This window comes from Dasypus novemcinctus, chromosome 21 (genome assembly GCF_030445035.2).
Source record: "Dasypus novemcinctus isolate mDasNov1 chromosome 21, mDasNov1.1.hap2, whole genome shotgun sequence".
In the NCBI taxonomy this organism is placed as follows: Eukaryota; Metazoa; Chordata; class Mammalia; order Cingulata; family Dasypodidae; genus Dasypus; species Dasypus novemcinctus.
The window spans coordinates 82,122,612-82,142,075 of record NC_080693.1 but is presented as its reverse complement, the minus strand read 5'-3'; the positions used below and the strand labels follow the sequence as shown (position 1 = coordinate 82,142,075).

At 54.8% G+C, this 19,464-nt stretch overlaps 1 long non-coding RNA gene across 6 annotated transcripts; it reads left to right on the top strand.

The window, feature by feature from the left end:
- The first annotated feature begins 8,046 nt into the window (after positions 1-8,046).
- LOC131275100 (uncharacterized) lies at positions 8,047-18,174 on the top strand. Of its 6 annotated transcripts, none has more exons than XR_011646960.1 (7): positions 8,047-8,230; positions 8,591-8,748; positions 9,297-9,449; positions 9,671-10,973; positions 11,191-11,793; positions 12,764-12,902; positions 16,864-18,174. It is a non-coding gene; the product is annotated as an uncharacterized lncRNA (long non-coding RNA). The 6 variants fall into 6 exon arrangements; XR_011646959.1 differs by having other exon boundaries at positions 9,297-10,488; positions 10,808-10,973; XR_011646958.1 differs by having other exon boundaries at positions 9,297-10,973; positions 16,864-16,982; positions 17,681-18,174.
- The last annotated feature ends 1,290 nt before the right edge of the window (positions 18,175-19,464 follow it).

The window sequence follows — 19,464 nt, the reverse complement described above, 5'->3', positions numbered from 1 at the left end:
TTCTAGTTTTTACTTTTCTTTGTTGACTTCTTTTGAATGAATCAAATAAATGCTATTATTTTCATTTTCTCACCATTAGTTTGTTTTACTGTCTTTTACTATTCTTTTAGTGGTTATCCTACTAGATGTTGCAACATGCATCCCTGATTTATTGAAGACTAAAAGTAATACTTTAACCACTACCCAGACAACGTCAGAACTTTAGGATGCTTTTACACTATTACTCCCTACTGCCTTTTATGCTAATGTTTCCTTGTGATTTAATTCTTTATATATTTCAACCCCATGTTTTGTGGCAGATAAAAAATTTGTTTAGATTTGCCAAAATGCTTACCTTTTCCAGTGTTTTTCCTTATTGCCTGAATTTTGGTGCTTCCATCTGGGACTATATCCTTTTGTTCAAAGAACTCCTCTTTACATATATTTTAGTGGGAATCTATTGATAATGACTTCTTTCTCTTTTTTGGGGGGAAGGTAGTAATCTAGACACATCTTTATTTCATTCTCACTTTTTTTTCTTTTATTATAACAGGGAAAAGTGTTTATTACCTGTTGCTAAATGAATAAAGCAAAACTGCAAAGTTCCACAATATCAAAGTAAAAGTGTGTAAAAGACTACAAGAAATAAAAATTGAACATTAATAAAGTTACGAGCATTTTAATTGAATCTTTGTACTTTTCTGTATTTTCTAAATTTCTTATAACTTTTTTCCTCATTTTTTTCTTTTTCTTTTGATTTTATAATACTTCTGTAATAAAAAAATTTCTGTAATAAAAAATGTTAGGCAAATTACATAAAGATGTAAGAGGCATTACTTAGAGAATCTGTAATCTTATATCTGAAGTTTTCCTGTGATTAAGAAAAAAACCATTCAGCCCCTATTGTGTGTTTAGCACTGAATATTTGCTTTTACTCAAGGATTTGTCTTGTAAAACTTTTATTTTAGCTTCCAATTTATATGTAAACTTTGTGGAAGTCTGACATACAAATGGAATAGCACACAGAAATTTACATACATTATAAATGCAAAACTGAGTGAGTTTTCACAAAATGCTTATACCTTTGTAGCTAGCACCCAGATCAAGAAACAGCATTGGCCGGAGCCCCAGAAACCCTCAGCCTTCTCTCAGCTCTACCACCCCAAAGATGAGCCCTGTCCTGACTTCTAACACCACATTTGAAATGCAGTTTTTGATTAGGGTTTTTGAACTGTACGTTGATGGAATCATATAGCATGTTCTCTTTAGGTTCTGACATCTTCGTCAATGTCATATTTGAGAGACTCAGCCATGTTACTGCGTGGAGGTGTAATCCATCCACTCTCATAGCTATAGTATTCTATTTTATAAATATACCACAATTTATTATCTAGTCTATTGCCAATGGATATTTGGATTGTTTCCAGTTTTTTTGTATTAGTAGTATTTCACATCATTATGAACATTCTTGAACATTTCTCTGGATGGACAAATGCATGCTTTTCTATTGGGTCTATTCACATTTTTGTTTTGAAGGACACTTTTTTATTTCTTATAGAATTCTTGGTTGGTAATTATTTTCTTTCAGTATTTTAAAACTGTCATACCAGTCCATGTTTCTGTTGAAAAGTCAGTTAGCTTAACTGTAGCTCCTTTGAAGGTAATGCATTTTTTCTCTGACTGCTTTTGATATTTTCCCCTTGTCTTTGGGCGGGCTTTGGTTTTCAGCAGGTTTATTATGATGTGGTAGGAAGGGTCTGTGTTTATACTTATCATGCCCAGGGTTCTTGGTGATTCTTGAATCTGTGTCTTAATGACTTTTGCCTGTTTTGAAAATTTCTTGGCCATCTTCTTGTCAAGTATCACATCTGCTCATTCTTTCTCTCCTCTTCTATCTCTTAGCTGCATTCCAGCCATCGAATGCCTTGAGGACAAAGGTGGACCAGATGCCCAATTTACATCTCTGCATGTCTTCTTTGCTGTTTGGGATCTTGATGTCTCAAAGTCTGGCTTCCCAAATAGCCTGTGGGATACTGAAACCCTGCTGAGTTTCTCTGTTTCTTGCAGGTTGTTTCTTGCCAAGCTTAGTCTCTCTGCCCAAGCCTCTTAGGAGGTGACAAACGCTCAGGAGAGAGAGTGATGTAGAATGTCGTGTTTACCTCGAAGCGGGTTCCCTTCTCTCTGGGGACGTATCCTGCTTGAACTCTGTTGCCTTGATGGCTCTCTGATTCCTTCTCATGAAAAAGAATGGTGCCCAGCCTTTCTCAGCTTTCTGGCCTTCTTAGCCAGGTTGTCCCTAAACCTTTGTGGTGTAAATTGTTGTATTTTTGGGGTTGTTTAGTACTACTGCACAGTCCTGGTACATCCTGACTGCATCACAGGGATTCTCGGTGGGCCTGGCGGCTCATGAAAAGAGAAAGCAGCTGTAGATTTAGTTGTAGTCCCAGGAGCCCCTTGCAGGAGCTTCTAATCCTGAGGCTTGCAGGAGCTAGTCTAGAAGCTTCTAATGGAAACATTTGTGTTCTAAGAATGGGCAGTTAGGATACCAGGGCCTTCAATGTACCCTTTGAGATTATATTTCCAGAGAGGTTCTACTTCTGATTTTGGAGACCCACTTGATTTCTGGTATGTTTCTGAAGTAGACATTGTGCCCACAGCTGAATTTAAAAAATTTAGCCACAAGTATTAAGCATTATGGAATTTATTATTAAAATATTATGAGCTTTTTATCGTTGGTGATTAGGGGATTGTCACGATAATTTTTTTAAATTTTTAAACTTTTAATCTTCATTTTTTCTTATTATAAAAGAAGTACACACTAATTTGTTAAAAGTATTGATAAGAAGTGTTAATACTATGATATTTTAATCTAGATCATTTAACGCAAATACTAATATATATATATTTTTAAATGGGATCATACTGTATATGTTGTTCTACAATTTGCTCTTTTCATTCAGAAATATATCGCAGATTCTTTCTATGTTTAAAATCTCATTGTTTTTAAATGTTACATAGTATTCCATCATATAGACATACCATAATTAAGGTAATAGCCTTATTGACAGACATTTATCGTGTATAGGGTTAGTTTTTGTTTTCTTTTCTTGTTTTACTGTATATGCTTTAATAGAAGGCAAGATTAAAAAATTATTCCTCAGAGAACATAACTTATTTTTTGTTTGATCTTTTCAACGTCAACCAAAGCTATTGTAAATAGGACTTTCAGTATCACTTGGAAATGCGATACAATGATTGGCATCTGTCTCAGTTTGCCAAGGCTGCTATGACAAATTCTACTCACTGGGGAGGCTTAAACAAGCACTTATTGGCTCACAGGTGGGAGGCTAGGAGTCCAAAATCTAGACATTGGCACGGCCGTGCTTTCTCCCACGTGGCAGCTCCTCGGTGCCGGCTGGCCTCGCTGTGGGGCCAAGTGCCTTCTCCTGTGGGTCGCTGGTTTCTCTGAATGCCTCCGAATTTCCTCTCCTTGCAAGTCCTCCAGTCACACCTGGATTCAATCTGGACACACTTGAAGGAATAATAACATCGTCCAAAGGCCCTGTCTGCTAGAGGTGGGTTAAGATCAAGAACCTGTCTGTTTTTGGGTTGCATGATTCAATCCACCATCACTACCCCACGGAAAATAGAAATATGCCCTTCCAGTTGGAAGGAGAAACCAAGCCACAACACAACACTGTCCGCAGACAAAGCGCACAGGCACCTGTGGCCTGGGAGAAGAGGGGCAAGGATTGCATTGCAAAATAGGCAGGCAGAAAAGAAGAAATATTTCTAAGTTATTATTGCATATAACATGTCTTACATATGTAAATAAATAAATACATTAAATATTGGGAATATTTGAGTGTTTTATTCTGACCCTAAAAGGTGTGTATTCTAATTGGCCAAAAAAACTTTTCTTTTGTGCCTTTTCATTTAGATTTGCCTCATAGTTGAGCATATGTGTTGGTTTTTCACAATTTTGCTATCACAAATAATACTGCAATAAATATTCTTAAACATTGCGTACATGAGGGTATATTTGGAAAGGGGCTATGCCAACAGATAGGACTGCTTAAAATTTATACATATATATATTGCCAAGTTGCCTTCATAAAGCTTGTAACAATTTGCACACCTAAACCAGCCTGTGACGTGCCCGTGGGCAACTCTTATTAAGCTCAGTGGTTTCTGAGCCTTTCTCACTGGATCGGGTTGGACCCTTGGCACTAAGAAGGGGAATGACTCCAGGCCAGGTGTCCCCAGGGCAGGAGGGAGGCTGCTGGTGACCAGTCCCCAGGTGCAGGGACAGACGGGCTGCAGGCAGAGACAGAGCCCCGGGCGAGCCCCAGAGCCAGGTGCAGCTCCCTGCTAACCTGACGCCTCTGCCTGGCAGCTTGGGGTACGGGCTGCTTTGGAGACAAAACCTGGCCTTGGAGCCCTTAGGCTCGAGATGCTCCTAAAAGCACCAGGAGGGGTTGTGGGGAGACAGGTGTATGGAGACAGGTGAGCCCCTTTGAGGCTGGAGGAGGGGAGGCTGCTGTTTTCAGGGTCCACAGTAAAGGGAGTTGCCCAGCACCTCCGGCCACACCTAAGAGCTCTCACCCCAGCTCGGGGGGTTACACGGGCATCTCAGGTGTTTGGGAAGAGGGGGTCCCCACAGAAGGCCCAGGACCTCGCCAACCCTCCAGGGCCCTGCGAGCCCCCCTGCCAGTGCAGGCCGTGGGATTTGAGAGCGCTTCACCCCACCACCTCCCGGCATGGACACCTCCGCGGCGGTGGGGAAACTCATGAATCTGTGATTCACTTGAAGGTAAATGATGCGGGAGAAGCGCCTGCTTGTGTGCAGGTGCGTGTGCGTGTGCACGTGTTCTTGCAGCGCCTTTTATTGAGTGTCTTCTCCACGGCCTGCTGGTCCGGGGATGGGAAGACACGTTTAAATAAAGTAGAGTCTTGGCTTCCAGCAGCTCCCGGTGGGGCGGGGGCTGGGGAGTCTACCGGGAATAAACCGCGTCAAAATCCAGCGGCTTAAGCCAACGCTCATGCTCGCTGGCTTCCCGCAGGTCAGTGGGCACTGCCCCCCGGAGCCGCGCTGTCAGCCAGGGCCTGGCCGGGGCTGGCCGTCCAGGACGGCTTTGCCCACAGCCTGGCGGGTGGCAGGCTGGCTGGCCCGGGCATCTCCGCTGGACGCCGCGTCCCCGCGGCCTCTCCTCCAGCAGGGCAGCCGGGGCTTCTTTCCTTGGTGGCCTCCCTTCTGCCGCTGCTGGGCTGAGGGCAAAGCGGCCCTAACTCTGCCCTGGCCATCTGCCGCAGGCCTTCGGCCGCAGTGGGGCGGGGCTCTGTGGCTTCCCTCCCAGCTCCCGGCACCGTCTGTGTCGGGGGTGGGGGGGTGGGCACTGAGTCCTCCTCCACGCAGGGGCAGAAGCCGCTCTTCTGCCAAATGCGTTTCCAAATGGCCCACGGGGTCCTGGACGGCGCCCGAGTGGACCTGGCTCTCGCAGACTCTGGAGTAAGACGGACGCGGCCTCGCCAGGAGCATGTTCTCGTGGGCTACCGTGGCCCTGACATCTGAGGGGTCAGCGGGTCGTCACTGACCAGCGACAAGTTCTGTGGGCAGTTCTGTGCCAGGTGCCCACTAGAACCCAGCTCCTGGCTCTGAAACTCTCCAGCCGAGGGCGGGGGGGGGGGGGGTTGGCCAGACTCTGGAGACGGGTTCTGTCCCGGCTCTTCCACCTCCTTGGGTGAGTGGCTCAACCTTTCTGAGCCTCGGTTTCCCCACCAAGGAGGTGGGAGAGCACTAAGCGTTGTATAAGACTGAGGTAGGGTGGCGACGTGAGGGCGCTTGGCAGAGCTCGTCTGTGCATGGTGTCGCAGGGCGCTCCTCCTGGCCTGGGTCCCGCTCAGAGGTGCTGGGCCAGCTGCAGGTCTATAAGGCGGGCGTGGACGGCTGGAGAATCTGCTCAGGGTGCAGCTCCCCCCACCCCTCCAGCTTTGCGTTTTCAACCAGGGAAGCAGATTTGGCTCAACTGATAGAGCATCTGCCTACCACATGGGAGGTCCAGGGTTCAAACCCAGGGCCTCCTGACCCATGTGATGAGCTGGCCCATGTGCAGTGCTGATGTGTGCAAGGAGTGCCGTGCCACACAGGGGTGCCCCCCGTGTAGGGGAGCCCCATATTCAAGGAGTGTGCCCCGTAAGGAGAGCCGCACCACACAAAAAAAGTGCAGCCTGCTCCCAAGTGGCACAGCACACATGGAGAGTTGACACAGCAAGATAACGCAACAAAAAGAGACATAGATTCCCGGGTTCGCTGACAAGTATGCAAGTAGACACAGAAGAACACACACAGCAAATGGACACAGAGAGCAGACAATGGGGCAGGGGGAGGGAAGGGGAGAACAATAAATAAAAAATAAATCTTAAAAAAAAAAAGAATTGAACAAAGTACTTTTTGGATTATTTGCTCCTTCTGATAATCTGTGCTGCCATCCCTCTCTGTCCACCCCATCTGCTACGTGTAATTAAGAGGCCGCTCCAGACGTGCAGGTTTTAGAAGCATCCTAAAACAACCTCATCCTTTTAAAAACAGATCTAAATGGCTCCAAATACATGAGCAGAGAGATAAGACCAAAGAGGAGAGTTAGATGGAAAGGACAAGGCCGATGCAGCGAAGGGGGGACATATAATTAGATGAATTACCAAGCAGGGAGATGCAGCCCATTATTTCCAAGGGTTAGGGACAGGCCAAAGCTCAAGGAATATCTCCCTGGAAAAATGCTTGTATTAGCTAGCTATAGCTGTGTGACAAATTACTCCCAAATTTAGGGGATTGAAATAGTAATGAACATTTATTGTCTCAGAGTATCTGTGGGTCATGAATCCGGGAGCAGCTCAGCCAGGTGGTCCTGGGCTGGGGCCTCTCATGAAACTGCAGTGGGGCTGCGGGCCAGGGCTACCTCCAGCTGCCGGCTCAAACGGGGCTGGAAATCTGCTTCTGGGACAGCTGCGTGGGTGGCAGGTCGTGCTGGCTGTTGGCAAGGGGCTTCGGTCTCTCCAAGGCCCTCCCTGCAGGGCTCCCTGTGTGTCCTCACTGCATGGTGGCTGGCCTCCCCCAGAGAGACTCAGGACAGGGCAAGGCGGGTGACCCACACCACTGGGTGAAGGCGGCCCAGCAGGTGCCTCTGGGCTGTGGACATCCCAGGGCAATGGGGTGCTCGCTGGCACGGCAGCCACCGGTCGCCATCCTTGCTGCGTGTCTGCGGCTCTGCCCATCTGAAGTGTGCAGGGCAGAGACCTGGGTCCTGGGGGTGGCCTGAGCAGCCTGTCGTCTGGGGGGGGTGGCCTGAGCAGCCTGTCCTCTGGGGTAGCCTGGGCAGCCTGTCCTCTGGGGGTGACCTGGGCAGCCTGTCCCTGGGGCCTCCTGGGGAGGAGATCAGATGCAGACTGACCCCCTGGGCCCGCTTGGGGGCCTGCCTTCCGGGGACTGGTGGCCTGGTTCCACTGCCCTGGCTGCAGAGGGCTTAGGGGAGAGCAGGCCAGCAGCTTCTCCCGGGGGTCTCTCCGCCCATGGAGGGGCACGAAGGATCGGAAGCAGGTGCTCAGCAACCCTGGCCCAGGTCTTCACCCGGGCAGGTCCTTGGCACTCGCTTGGGTCAGGGAGGGCACGATGGGACAGAGCGCGGACTTGCCCAGGGGACCTGCCTCGCACTTGGCCGGCCCTCGGCTGCCCCAGAGCCCTTGGGACCCTCACCATTAGCGGGCGGCCTCCTGGAGCCAGCCACGGGGAATGGTGGTCCACACCTGCAGCCTCACCGGGTCTGCTCCCTCCCCGCGAGCGGGCTCCCACTCGGGGCCCAGAAGCCCAGCCCCTCCGGAGGGGCCCTCGTTGCCCCCCACCCACCACATTGCTGCTGGGGCCCCGGCTGCTGGCAGGGCCCTGGGCCGCCCGACCTGCAGGACTTGAGGCTTCCGGCAACACCCAGATTCTTCCGGAACGGAAACGAGCCAGAGGAAGGCCCAGCTTGGCAGCCTCTCTGGGCTTGTTTTGCAGCCAATGTCTCCCAGGACTTGGCATGTCCTTCCTTGACGTCGCTGCCCTCGCTACGTTCTGCTGCTGCTGGGCCTTCCACACACCGGGCTCCCGACACAGCTGGTGAAAAGGCCCCCAGAGACCCACAGCCCGGGTGCCAGCTCCACCGTACCCCACCTCCACCCCACCGTATCCATATCGCGCCTCACTCACCACAGCTGGGTAGGATTTGCAGGAAGCCTGTGAGTTTGGGGGAGGGGGACACCCCAGGGAGAAAGAGGGTGGCGGTCCCTGCAGGTGGGGGACCAGGTCCTCGGCTCCAGCTGGAGCAGGCCAGAGCTCCCCGGAGCCTGCGAGGGATTGGACAGCGTCTTATTTCTGGGCGCAGATTCACCTCCAGCCTCCTTCGCCTCCTCGGCAGGCAGTGGGAGATGCCCAGCAGCTCTCCCGGGGCAGAGCAAGTAATCGGAAAAGAACCGTGATTCACCCGGGGGCCTGGCTGCCAGGGAAATTCTCTTTTCTTTCACCCGCTGCTGCTTCTGAGGGATGGTGACTCACAGTGTTTGCTTTTTAACCATCTAGGCTTGGCTCAGAGGCACCCAGGAAGGAGGGGGCAGGGACCCCCGACGGGTGAGGATAGAGGAGTGCGGGTCCCTCCTCTCGGGAGGCAGAGCAGGGCCTGGCTGAGAAAGGCCCACTCGGAATTCGGAAGCGCGAACACAGCAAGCATGGCAGTGACGGTGAGTGGTGCTGGGAGTCCAGGCCCTGAATCCTGAACACCCCAGGAGGGCGTCTGCCCTGCCCATCTGGACCAGTGAGCAGAGGGCGCCCGAGCTTGAGGCTCTCAAGGAAGTTTCCCTGCATCTCCAGATGGCCTCTGGGCCCCCGGGGCTGTCCCTGAGCCAGTGAGACCAGCCTGGCAGAGCCTGGGGGATGTCCAGGGGCTCCAGGGCTCAGCCCCTGGATGTGAGGACCCCTGGGGGCTTCAGAGGGGGAGGGGTGAGGGCGGGTCCTGCAGGGCCCCAGGAAGTAGCAGGAACAGCCCTGAACTGGAGCTCTTCTTGCGCTTGGAGAAGAGCCTAGAGGCCCTGCAGCCCTGCGGCCGCCCGGACCCCTTTCTCCTCTGCTCTTCTGCAGCAGGTGCCAGCCCAGGGCTCACCCCACGCTCCCCAGCGCGGCCGACACCCCGAGCTGGCAGTGTGGGGCGGGCCCCATTCCAGAAAGCAGAAAGGCCACGCCGTGCTCTCCTTCCTCTAAGGTGGCATGCGTCACGGGTTTGTATTTTTAGCAACGCCGAGGACCCTGCTGTGTGAACGAGAATGCGCAGGGACACTTGCTCGGTTACTGTCACAAGAGCAATCGGTTTGGTTCCAGCCCGTGGGGATGGGGGCGGCAAAGGCCATGCTCTTGAGCCGGAAAAGGAAAGAGAAGCAGAGGGCAGGTGGGTGGCGCGCCCTTGGGGTGGGGGCTCCTTTGGGAGCCAAGTAGAACTGCCTCCCGCAGGGCCACGGGCCTGTCCCTGGGGCCCTGGCCCTCCTGGGTGTCATCCCGCTCAGGCCGAGGCTGCCCTACATGGACAGGCAAAGAGTGGCCACCCTCCTGCCGCGTCCCCAGGCCTCCTGGGAGCCTGCCCACTTGTCGCGCGTGTTTCCTCATCACCAGCCGCGCCGTCTTGTCTTCATTATCCACGGAGGGTTGGACGCGTCGGAGGCACCCGGCCTGTGCACTGCACACGCGATCCGTTGCGTTTATCCTGCACAGCAGCCCTGGGAAGTAGCTGCTAAAACGAGTGATTCTGCAGATGAGTCAAGTGGGACCCCGAGCGACTGGGGTCTGGACGTAAAATGGGGGGGCCTGAGAACCAGGGGGGCTCCCAAGGGTTCTCTCAACAACCCCAGCCTCAAACACGGCCTCAGCAGAGCTGTGCTAAAGGGCAGAGCGGCCAGAGAAAAGGGGGACACCCCTAGAGCTTGCACCTGCCTCTCTCCCACTCCACTCTCTATATTCTTTTCCTGTGGAAGTAGACTCTTAAACTGAAGCAGAAGTTTCTTGTGTGTTTTACTTAATTGACGCAAATCGGTGGAAAGTGATTTCTTAAGTAGGGAATGAAGAGGGTGGTGTGGGGAGGGGACGTTCGGCCCTTGTCCTGCCCCCCTTCCCTGAGCTTGCCCCCCATGGGGCTCCGAGGCTGGCCGCTTCGCCTGTCTTGGGAAGGAGGGTGAACGCAGCAGCCTGCGCATTTTACCCCGTTTCAGGTTAGCCCAAACGGGGGGCTTAAAGCAACAGAAATGATCTTCTCCCCGTTCTGGAGGCCACAGGCCTCCAATCAGCAGCGCTGCACTCGCTCCGGCTTTCCGGAAGGCCCCCACCTCCTCCAGCTGCTCCTGGCCGCAGGGCTCCTCGGCCAGCCGCCGACCCCTGCCGTGCTGGGGGCCCTGCCGCCGCCTCCTCTCCGTGGAATCTCCTCCTGTCTCACTCTCGTAAGGACACGTGTCGTCGGATTGAGGGCTCACCCGGGTAATCGAGGACGATCCTGCCATCGTTACATCTGCCAGGGCCCTTTCTCCATATCGGGTTCCAGTCACAGGTTCTGGGGACCAGGATGGGGCATGTGTCTTTTGGGGGCCACCATTCAGCCCCCTTGTGCTGGAGGTCCCACTGCTCTGGGGAGCTTGGCACCCCACACCCTGCTCGTCTGGCTCCCAAGCCCCCTCTCACTGCCTCGTCCCTGGGGGTCTGCCTGGGAGACAGGGACCCGCGTGGGCTGTCGCGGCCGTCACCTTCCCCCGCCTCGTTCAGGGTGTCTCCAGGAAGAGCTCTGACGTAGAAGTTACAAGCCACACTCTCAGAGTCTGCTCTGACCCTGGCCCTGGCCCTTGGTCTCACGTTTCCGGACCTCAGTTTCCCCACCTATCCTTTGACGAGCCGTGCAGCAGGTCGGCAAGCACTGTGCACACGAAGGAAGGTAAACCCGCGTCTTCCCTGCGCAACTCACAGGGTTGGCGAGAGCGCAAGAGGGAATGAAGGGTGGGGAAGCACTCTGGTAAATTAAAAAGGACATGCAAATGAGGTGCATCGCCAGCCCCGTTCCCGGGGGCTCCTGGAACCCGACTCCAGTACAAACCCTGGTCTCCCGGGATGAACTTGTCATTCCCAGCAAGTCGGCTCCTTTTGCTTCCCAGGGGAGAGCCGGAGATGCCTCGGGCTGCAATCCCCCAGAGAGGAGGCTCCTTGGATCCTCTGCTTTTGTCAGCCCAGAGCTGCTGCTTCCCTGCGCTGGCTGCCTGGTGCCCCGGGGGACCCACAGGGCAATCCCGGACCCCAGGACCCATGCACGCGGGGGGCAGCCCTCGCCCTGAGATGTCCCATCAGAGCTGCAACAGCGTTGGAGCGATAAGGGGGCTCAGGGAGGCTTGCAGGGAACGTCGAGTTCCCAGTTGCACCCACACGGGCAGGCGTCTCCCCAGGAGCAAAACCACCTGGTTACGCCCACGCCACCGATTTGAAATCCCTTCACCCGCTGCCCAGCACCACCGGGCCTGCCGGCGTCGTTGGCCGTGGCCCACCGCTTGGTGCACGGACCAGGATCCTGGAGCTAAAGTGGCAGGAGCTGACAGCCGGCCGGAGAGGACTTGGTCAACTGTCCACACCACCGCCAAGTGGGGGGACCCAGGCCCCTCTGCCCTCCCGCCGCCACCCCATCACCCCATCTTGGTGGTCCCTCCTTCGTGAAACTCCGCGCTGTGTCCAGCCTCCGTGTCCGCGCTGCCTCCCTCCCCAGGCTGGTACTTCTGCAGTTGATGCGCGTCTTGTTGAAATTGCCTTGCACTTTAATTTTTTAAAAATTTGTAATTGTAAAATTAGCATAAGAAAAAAAGCGAAATTGCCAGGTGATCCTCTGTCCTAACATGACCATTTCCTCCTTAGCTGTGTCCCTTCCCCTTCTCACCTGCATCTCACCTGTCTCACTCTCCTTGTTGCCTGCTTTTGGTCTCCTTGGATTTGACCAGATTACATTTTCTAAAAGACTGCTCTGCATGTAGCACCTCCCTGGCTCCCCGCCCCAATCCCTAGCAATCAGGGCCCTCCCTGCTCTGCCTCCCTGGGGGAAGCCCCTCCCACTTCTCCGCCCTCACCCACTCCTCCCCCACCCAGCCCTCCGGCTCACTGCTCTGGGGATACTGCCCCCATCTAGCCAGGACTGTGACTGCCCCACCTCTGGCTCCCCCCCCCTTTTTTTTTTTAAGATTTATTTTATTTCTTTCTCTCCCCTTCTCCCCCTCCTGTCTGCTTTGTGTCCATTTGCTGTGCATTCTGTGTCCACATGCATTATCTGGTGGCACTGGGAAACTGTGTCTCTTTTTTGTTGCGTCATCTTGCTGCGTCAGCTCTCTGTGTGTGCGGCGCCTCTCCTGGGCAGGCTGCTCTTTTTCCACGTGGGGTGGCTCTCCTTGTGGGGTGCACTCCTTGTGCGTGGGACTCCCCTACCTGGGGACACCACTCCTTGCATGCAGCAGCCCTACACGTGGGCCAGCTCCACACGGGCCAGGCGGCCCTGGGTTTGAACCCTGGACCCTTCATATGGTAGGCGGATGCTCTATCAGTTGAGCCACATCCACTTCCTCCCCTCTTTCTTATCATTCAAGGTGTTAAATCCACTTTGAATCCCTTTTTCCAACATTTTGTGATGAAGATTTTCAAATGAACCTGTTTAAAATAGGTCCTTCCTCTCCCATGTGGTTCATTCCCCTCCAGGTAGAGCTGGGTCGTGCATGCCAGGTACACCTGCCTCAGGTGTTGCCTAGGGGACGTCGGCTGGATGCCACCAAGAGCCCTCTTGGTTCAAAGAAGATCTGCTGCCACCTCCTCCCAGGGCCTCCATGAGGACAAAGAGGTAACATTTACCGAGCACGTGTTGTAAGCAACAGACTGTGCCAGGTGCTGGGGTGCAAGGCAGGGTCTCAGTCCCTCCCCCCCCCCAAGTCCACAGACCTGCAGGGGCAAGAGGCGAGGCGTGCGACAGAAGGGGCTGCCGATTCAGCCGGGGGGGAGGGGGGCAGGCCCTGCAGAGAGGTGAGATTTGAACCAGGCGGGAGCAGGGCCAAGAAGGAAGGGCCCTCCCGGTTGAGCAGCTAGACCAGTGAAAGAGCCGGGACACTGCGCTCAGAGCATGCAGACGGGAAGGGGCTTGGGAGCTAAGTCAGGGGCAGCTGGTGAGGCCTCTCGCCTCTCGTAAAACCACTGAGGCTGTCTCAGTGTAGATGGGTTTGGGTTCAGAAAATCACTTTGCAGGCAGCAGGCTGCAGATGAGGAAAGCGTGTGGGGTGGTGGGGACGAGGACCCACGAGGGGTGATTGCAGTAGCTCAGGGGAAATGTTGGGAGCCTGGTGTGTTGGTCAGGGTTCTCTAGGGAGACAATTAACAGGAGGGATCTGCCAATAGCATGCAATTTTTAAAAAAAGATTTATTTATTTATTTTATTTCTCTCCCCTTTCCCCACCCCCACCCTAGTTGTCTGTTCTCTGTGTCCATTTGCTGTGTGTTCTTCTTTGTCCACTACTGTTGCTGTCAGCGGCACGGGAATCTGTGTTTCTTTTTGTTGCGTCATCCTGTTGTGTCAGCTCTCCGTGTGGGCGGCGCCATTCCTGGGCAGGCTGCACTTTCTTTCGCGCTGGGCGGCTCTCCTTACGGGGCACACTCCCTGCACGTGGGGCTCCCCTACACGGAGGACACCCCTGCGTGGCAGGGCACTCCTTGCGCGCATCAGCACTGCTCATGGACCAGCTCCACACAGGTCAAGGAGGCCCGGGGTTTGAACCGCGGACCTCCCATGTGGTAGACGGACGCCCTAACCACTGGGCCAAGTCCGCTTCCCACATGTGATTTTATGAGTCTCTCACGTGACTGTGGGGATGCCCAAGCTCGGGTTCCGCAGGCAGGCTGCGACCAGGGGCTCTGAGGAAGGTCCTTGATGAGTTTCCAGGAGACCCTGGCTGTCCAAAGAAGAGCTGGGAAGGCTCTCAAAGCAGGAGCCACTTCCCCTTTTAAGGGATTCAACTGACTGGATAAAGCGTCACTCATCGCTGACCGCGATCTCCCTGGTTGATGGGGCTGTGACCAGCCATCTACGCAGGAAAGTCACTGGGGACTAAAGTCCATAAATGTCCTTGTATTACACTTAGCTCTTGCTTGCTTGACCACACAGCTGGGCAGTTACCTGGCGGGGTTGACACATGCGCCTAATCATCACACCTGGGCCTCGGCAGGTGGGGAGACACGGGGTGGCAGAGGGTGGAGAGGGGACGTGGGAGGTGGCATCCATGGCTCGTGGACGAGCTGACGGACCCCGTGTGCCTCCGGAGAGAGAAACATGGGCACTTTGGGACTTTGCGTTAGGGACTCTGGGGGGAGGAGCCAATTTGGGGAAGAGACGGGCGTTCAGTCCTGAGCCTGCTGAGTTTGAGGGACGAGTGGGAGATCCAGGTGGAAGGCGCAGGAGGAGATGAAAGTACAGGCCTGTCGGGGGCCTTTCAAGTCTGCAAACACAGCTCCGTGTTCAAAGCCACGCACACACGTGTCGCCATGAACGCTCTGTCACGGTGTGCTTTGATGCTCGGGGGTTGACGCACCTCGAAGCGTCAGGTGGGCAGGGCGGGGAGTCTAGGGTGGTGGAGCGTGAGCAGCAGAGAGAGGGAAACAAGCGAGCGCTCGTTGGCTGGGGGCTGGGGGGGCAGGGCTGAGGGAGAAGGTGCCGCAGGGAAATAAAGAGGGGGTTGCTCAAAACACGCTGCCTGCTTCCTTTCTGCTCAGACCTGCCCTCGTGTGTTTTGGCACACACGTGCCCACGCATGCACACGTATACACACACGCGTGCATGCCCAGCAGGGGCGGGGGCACGGGCAGCTTCGAGAAGAGCCGCGGAGGACGGTGGGCGTCTCCCGGCCACCCAGGCCGAGCAGGCATTTGCAAGAAGAGGGCGCCCTCCCTGCCACGCCTTCCGCTTTGGCCGTTTTCTCGGAAACGCCGACACCTCCTCTCCCATTTGCCCGGGGAGCCAAGGCTCCTCGAGAAACCTTTCTCCCAAGGTAGACCCTGGTGGTCCCCAAACCGGAGGCCCCTCCCTCCCTCCCGGGAGAGCAGCTTTTCAGCAGGGAGGGCGCTTCACCCCAACAGCCGCCTACAGCTCGAGCCAGGCCGACGTCCACGGGCTGAGGGGTGCTGCCGAGGCTTCCGGTTCCCCGGGAGGCAGCGGCAGGTGGGCTCGGGGTCCCCTCTTGCCGCATCAAGAGAGAATCCGACCTTGGGGAAGGTCGCTCATTTGCCAGAGTGTGAGGCTTCTGGGATCTCCTGGCCCTCCTTCACGCGCCTATTACCCAGGTGGGGGTCCCTTCCCTCACTTTGGGCTCCTCTTCCACGTTGTTTTGTCTTGTATCTGAAGCCTCTGTCCTGGGCTTCCATTACGGAAAGGGCTGTTTATGTCCAAGGCGCCTCAAAAAGGCAGCTAACGGCTCCTGGCTACAGTCCTCTCCGCTTGTTTCCTTGGCAACCGGAGGCAGGGAAAACAGAACCTGTCAGATGGAAAATGTCAGTTACAGCAGGTCTGGGGAGAGCAGGGAAGGGTGGCGAGGGAGGAGGGGGAAGGGAGGGGCAGAAGGGGAGAGGGAGAGGGAGGGCTGGTGCGCCCGGGGTGGGGTGGGGGTTGAGGGCTGTCCTGCCCCCCTGGGGCTGATGCCCTGGTCCAGGCGAGCAGCAGGCATGGGAAGGGGTTCCTTGAAGGGGCCAGGGAGGGGGCTTTGGCGAGGAGGGCAGGGGATGGAGGAGACTGGCAAGCAGGATCAGCAGGCTGACGGGAGCAGCCACCCCTGCCCAGCTGATTATCCTATTGTTTTAGGGGTAAATTGGTCTCCTGGGGGGGATCCATGCCTCCTAGAGACCCCTCAAGCCGTGGCTTTGAAGCTCATGTCAGGGAGGGCAAGTTTCCGGAAGGAGAAGTTCTCAAATCTGGGCCACCCGAGGGGTCTGGAACCTGCCCCCCCACCAGTGGATCAATGGATCAGTGCCTCCACTGAAAAGAGAGACGGCTCCTTCGGGGGGCTGGGAAGGGGGTCCCACGGCGCGTCCACACGAACCCTAACGGGCTCTCCCCGAGAACCGCAGGGACAGGGATAAAAGGAGGAGGTTTGCTGAACAGCCTGGAACACGACGCTGCGGGGAAGCCTTCCGTCAAGGGGGCCGGCGGCCGGCGGGGTGCGCGGGTGGGCTCCTGCCTCCCCTGGGGGCGTCCTCAGGAATTCCAGAAGCCCCCGTTCTCCTGGGCCCGGTGGACGTGAACGGGGGCCAGGGCGAGCCAGGCTGCCGTCCCCCGTCGGCGGAAGCCCCCGCCCGGCCTTGGGAGGCTTTCAGGGGGCATTTCCTTAAAACTGGTCAGCAGCGGGGCGCGCGGGTGCGGGCGCAGGCTCGGGAGAGGGCGCTTCCGGAACTGCGCTCTCTTCCTCTTGAGAAGGAAAGAGTTTAAGCCCCGGGGTGCAAGAGGGACCTAGGAAGGAGGCCAGGGAGAATCCCCGCGGGGGCAGCCGTCCCCCTAGGGCGGGGGTGCCACCTACAAAGTGGGGCACCGGGGACGTGGGGGTGGTTCTGCCAACCCCGAGCTCCTCTGATGCTTGGCTTTTGGGGTGTGAAGAATGACCCCTGGCCCCCTGGTTGGAGAGGTACGGATGGGGCACAGCGCAGAGAGCCTGGGTTTACAAGGGGGAGGGTGGGGGGTGCTGGGGGGCAAAGAGACGTGACATGCAGTGCAGCCTCAAGCCCTGGCTGGGTATAGGTTCCAAGGGCCTCTCTTCTTTCCTGTTGTCCAGGGCAACCTGAAAATTCTATGTCCACTTTAATACCCAGGCCCGCTGAAGCGTGCTTGAAAAGGAAACAACAAAACCTCCAGAGAGAAAACAAAAATGCAGCAATGCAGCAACACACCCAGGTACCACTGGCCCAGACCTCCCGACTTTAGATTTTACAGCAGCAGGAAAGGACAACTGCAATCAGTTCTAAGCCCACGTCCTCGTTTCCTGCAAGCCTCTCTCCTTCCGGTGGTTTTTGGTTCTGTTTTGTTTTCGGATGGGGCCTCTGCCCCCTCCCGTCTTTTTTCATCGGCTCTGGGGACTCCCCAAGGACCCAAGGTTTTCTGCTTGGTCCGGTCGGGACACTCTGTGGACAAGCTGGCAGAGTGACATGGCTGGTCACTCAAGGTGACACCTGTCCACGCGGGTCCCTGGGTTTCATGGAGAAAGCAGCTCGGCCAGTGACGATGGTACATCGCTGGCTGCCCACCTCTCACCTTCAGACCACAGGGGCTCCCTGCCAGGCTAGGGTTTCCTTAAATGATGACACGCTTCATCCTGATTGACAGTTACCTTCCCCTGGAAGTTGGGGAACAGCCCGGCTGCAATTACATCTTGTTCAGGAAAATGAGGGAAATGAAAAGGGGAGTCAGTATTTTATGAATATGGCCTCTGGCGGGCGGCTAAGGAAGTAATCGCTATTCCCACTGCTCCTGCGGTTTATTATTTTATTAAGAGTTAACTCTCGATTATCCACATGTGAGCCGAAGGGACCATTTGATTCCCCCCAGCTGTCAGGCCTCAGGATTTTATTACTGTCGGTTTGGGCTTCTCCCAGCAGGTCCATTTTAGGCCTCAGGAAGCGTGGCTCACGGTTCTGGAAAGGTCGCTGTGGAATGTTGCGCAGGAGCGTCCACCTGCCTGGAATGGCTTTTGCCTCCTTCTGGGTGGGAGTGGCTGTTTCGTCACCCCTTCTCCCCAACAGCCGGATTTTTATTTTTATTGCTTAAAAGTTAACCATTTTACACAGAAGAACACACAGCGAACGGACACAGAGAGCAGACAACTGGGGGGTTGGGAGGAGAGAAAAAAAATCTTAAAAAAAAAAGTTAACTGTTTTAAAGTGAACACTTCGGTGGCGTTTAGTACATCCACTATATTGTGCGACAACATCCTCGGGCTAGCCGGGGGCTCTTCCACCACCGCAGAGGAAACCCTGTCCCCACTAAGCGGGCACTCCCATTTCTCCCGCCCCCCGCCCCTGACAACCTCTAATCTGCTTCTGTTTCTACGGATTTACCTAATCCTGGATATTTTATATAAATGGAATTATAAAATATGCGGCCTTTTGTGTTTGGCTTTTCCATTTAGCATAATATTTTCTGGGCTCAGCCATGTTGCTGCGTGCACTGGAGCTTCATTCCCTTTTATTCTTGAATAATATTCCATTCCATGCCATACCTACGGATACGGCACATTTTGTTTATCTATTTATCCGTTGATGGACAGTTGGGTTGTTTCCAACTGTGAGCTTGGTGACCAGTGCTGCTATGCTCGTGTGTGCAGATTTTTGTTTGGTCACCTGTACTCAATTCTCTGAGTAGATTGTTAGAAATGGAACTGCTGGCACTGGGTAATTTTTTGTATAACTGATTGAGAAGTCATCACACCGCTTTCCACAGTGGTGGTGCCATTTTACCTTCTTACCCACGACGTAGGAGGGTCCCAATTCCTGCACATCTTTGCCAACGTTCGTGAGCTGGATCTTTTGCTCAGAAAATTCTCCTTCAAGTCAGCGGCGAGAACAGGACTTTCAAGGTCAAACTCTCGCTGTCTACCTGGATCTTGACCTTGGTGCTGTGTTGAACGTGGTGCCTGTCCACTGGGGCAGTGGGGGGTGGGGGGGGCTCTTACTTGGGGACCCACAGAGGCAGGCTCACCTGGGAGAATCGCCAGGCCTGAGACCCCATGGCAGGGTTGTGGGGGGCTTGGGTTTTGGAGTCGGAACCCCCCACCTGCCGTTAGCTGCTTGACATTGGATGAGTTGCCTCATTGAGCTTTACGTCATCCTCGCCTGTTAAAAGGTGCCCCTCCCGTTTCCCCTCGCACTCACCCCTGCTTGCTGGGAGTCTCTGACTCACTGATGTGACACCCGCTGGGCAGGGGTGCAGGAGGACGCGGCGTTGCCCCCGGGAGCAGCCCTTGGACTCTCGCAGCCCAGGGAGTTGGTGGATGGCCACCCCAGCTCCCACTCCCTCGTGGGAAGCTCGCTCTGCAGTGTCTCCCAGAGCTCCCCAGTGGGCCGGGGCTCCGGGGTCCTTGGCAGGAATGGCGCCAAGACCACCCCTTTCTCCACTGCCTCCCCATCCCCGTCTCACTTCCCCACTGCCCTACGGGTGTTTCCTGGATTCCCTGCCCAAATTCGTGGCTTGTGCGCAAATGCTCTTCTCAGAGCACACTTCCTGGGGGCCATGGGGTGGGAGTGAGAAGATCTCCTCCAAACAGGGTATAAGGATGAAGGGACTCCATGGGGGAAGTGCTTGGTGCAGCCCTGGTCACGCGGCAAGCATCCGTGGACGGCAGTGGTCATCGTCACTGCAGAAATGGACAGTACAGGAGTTT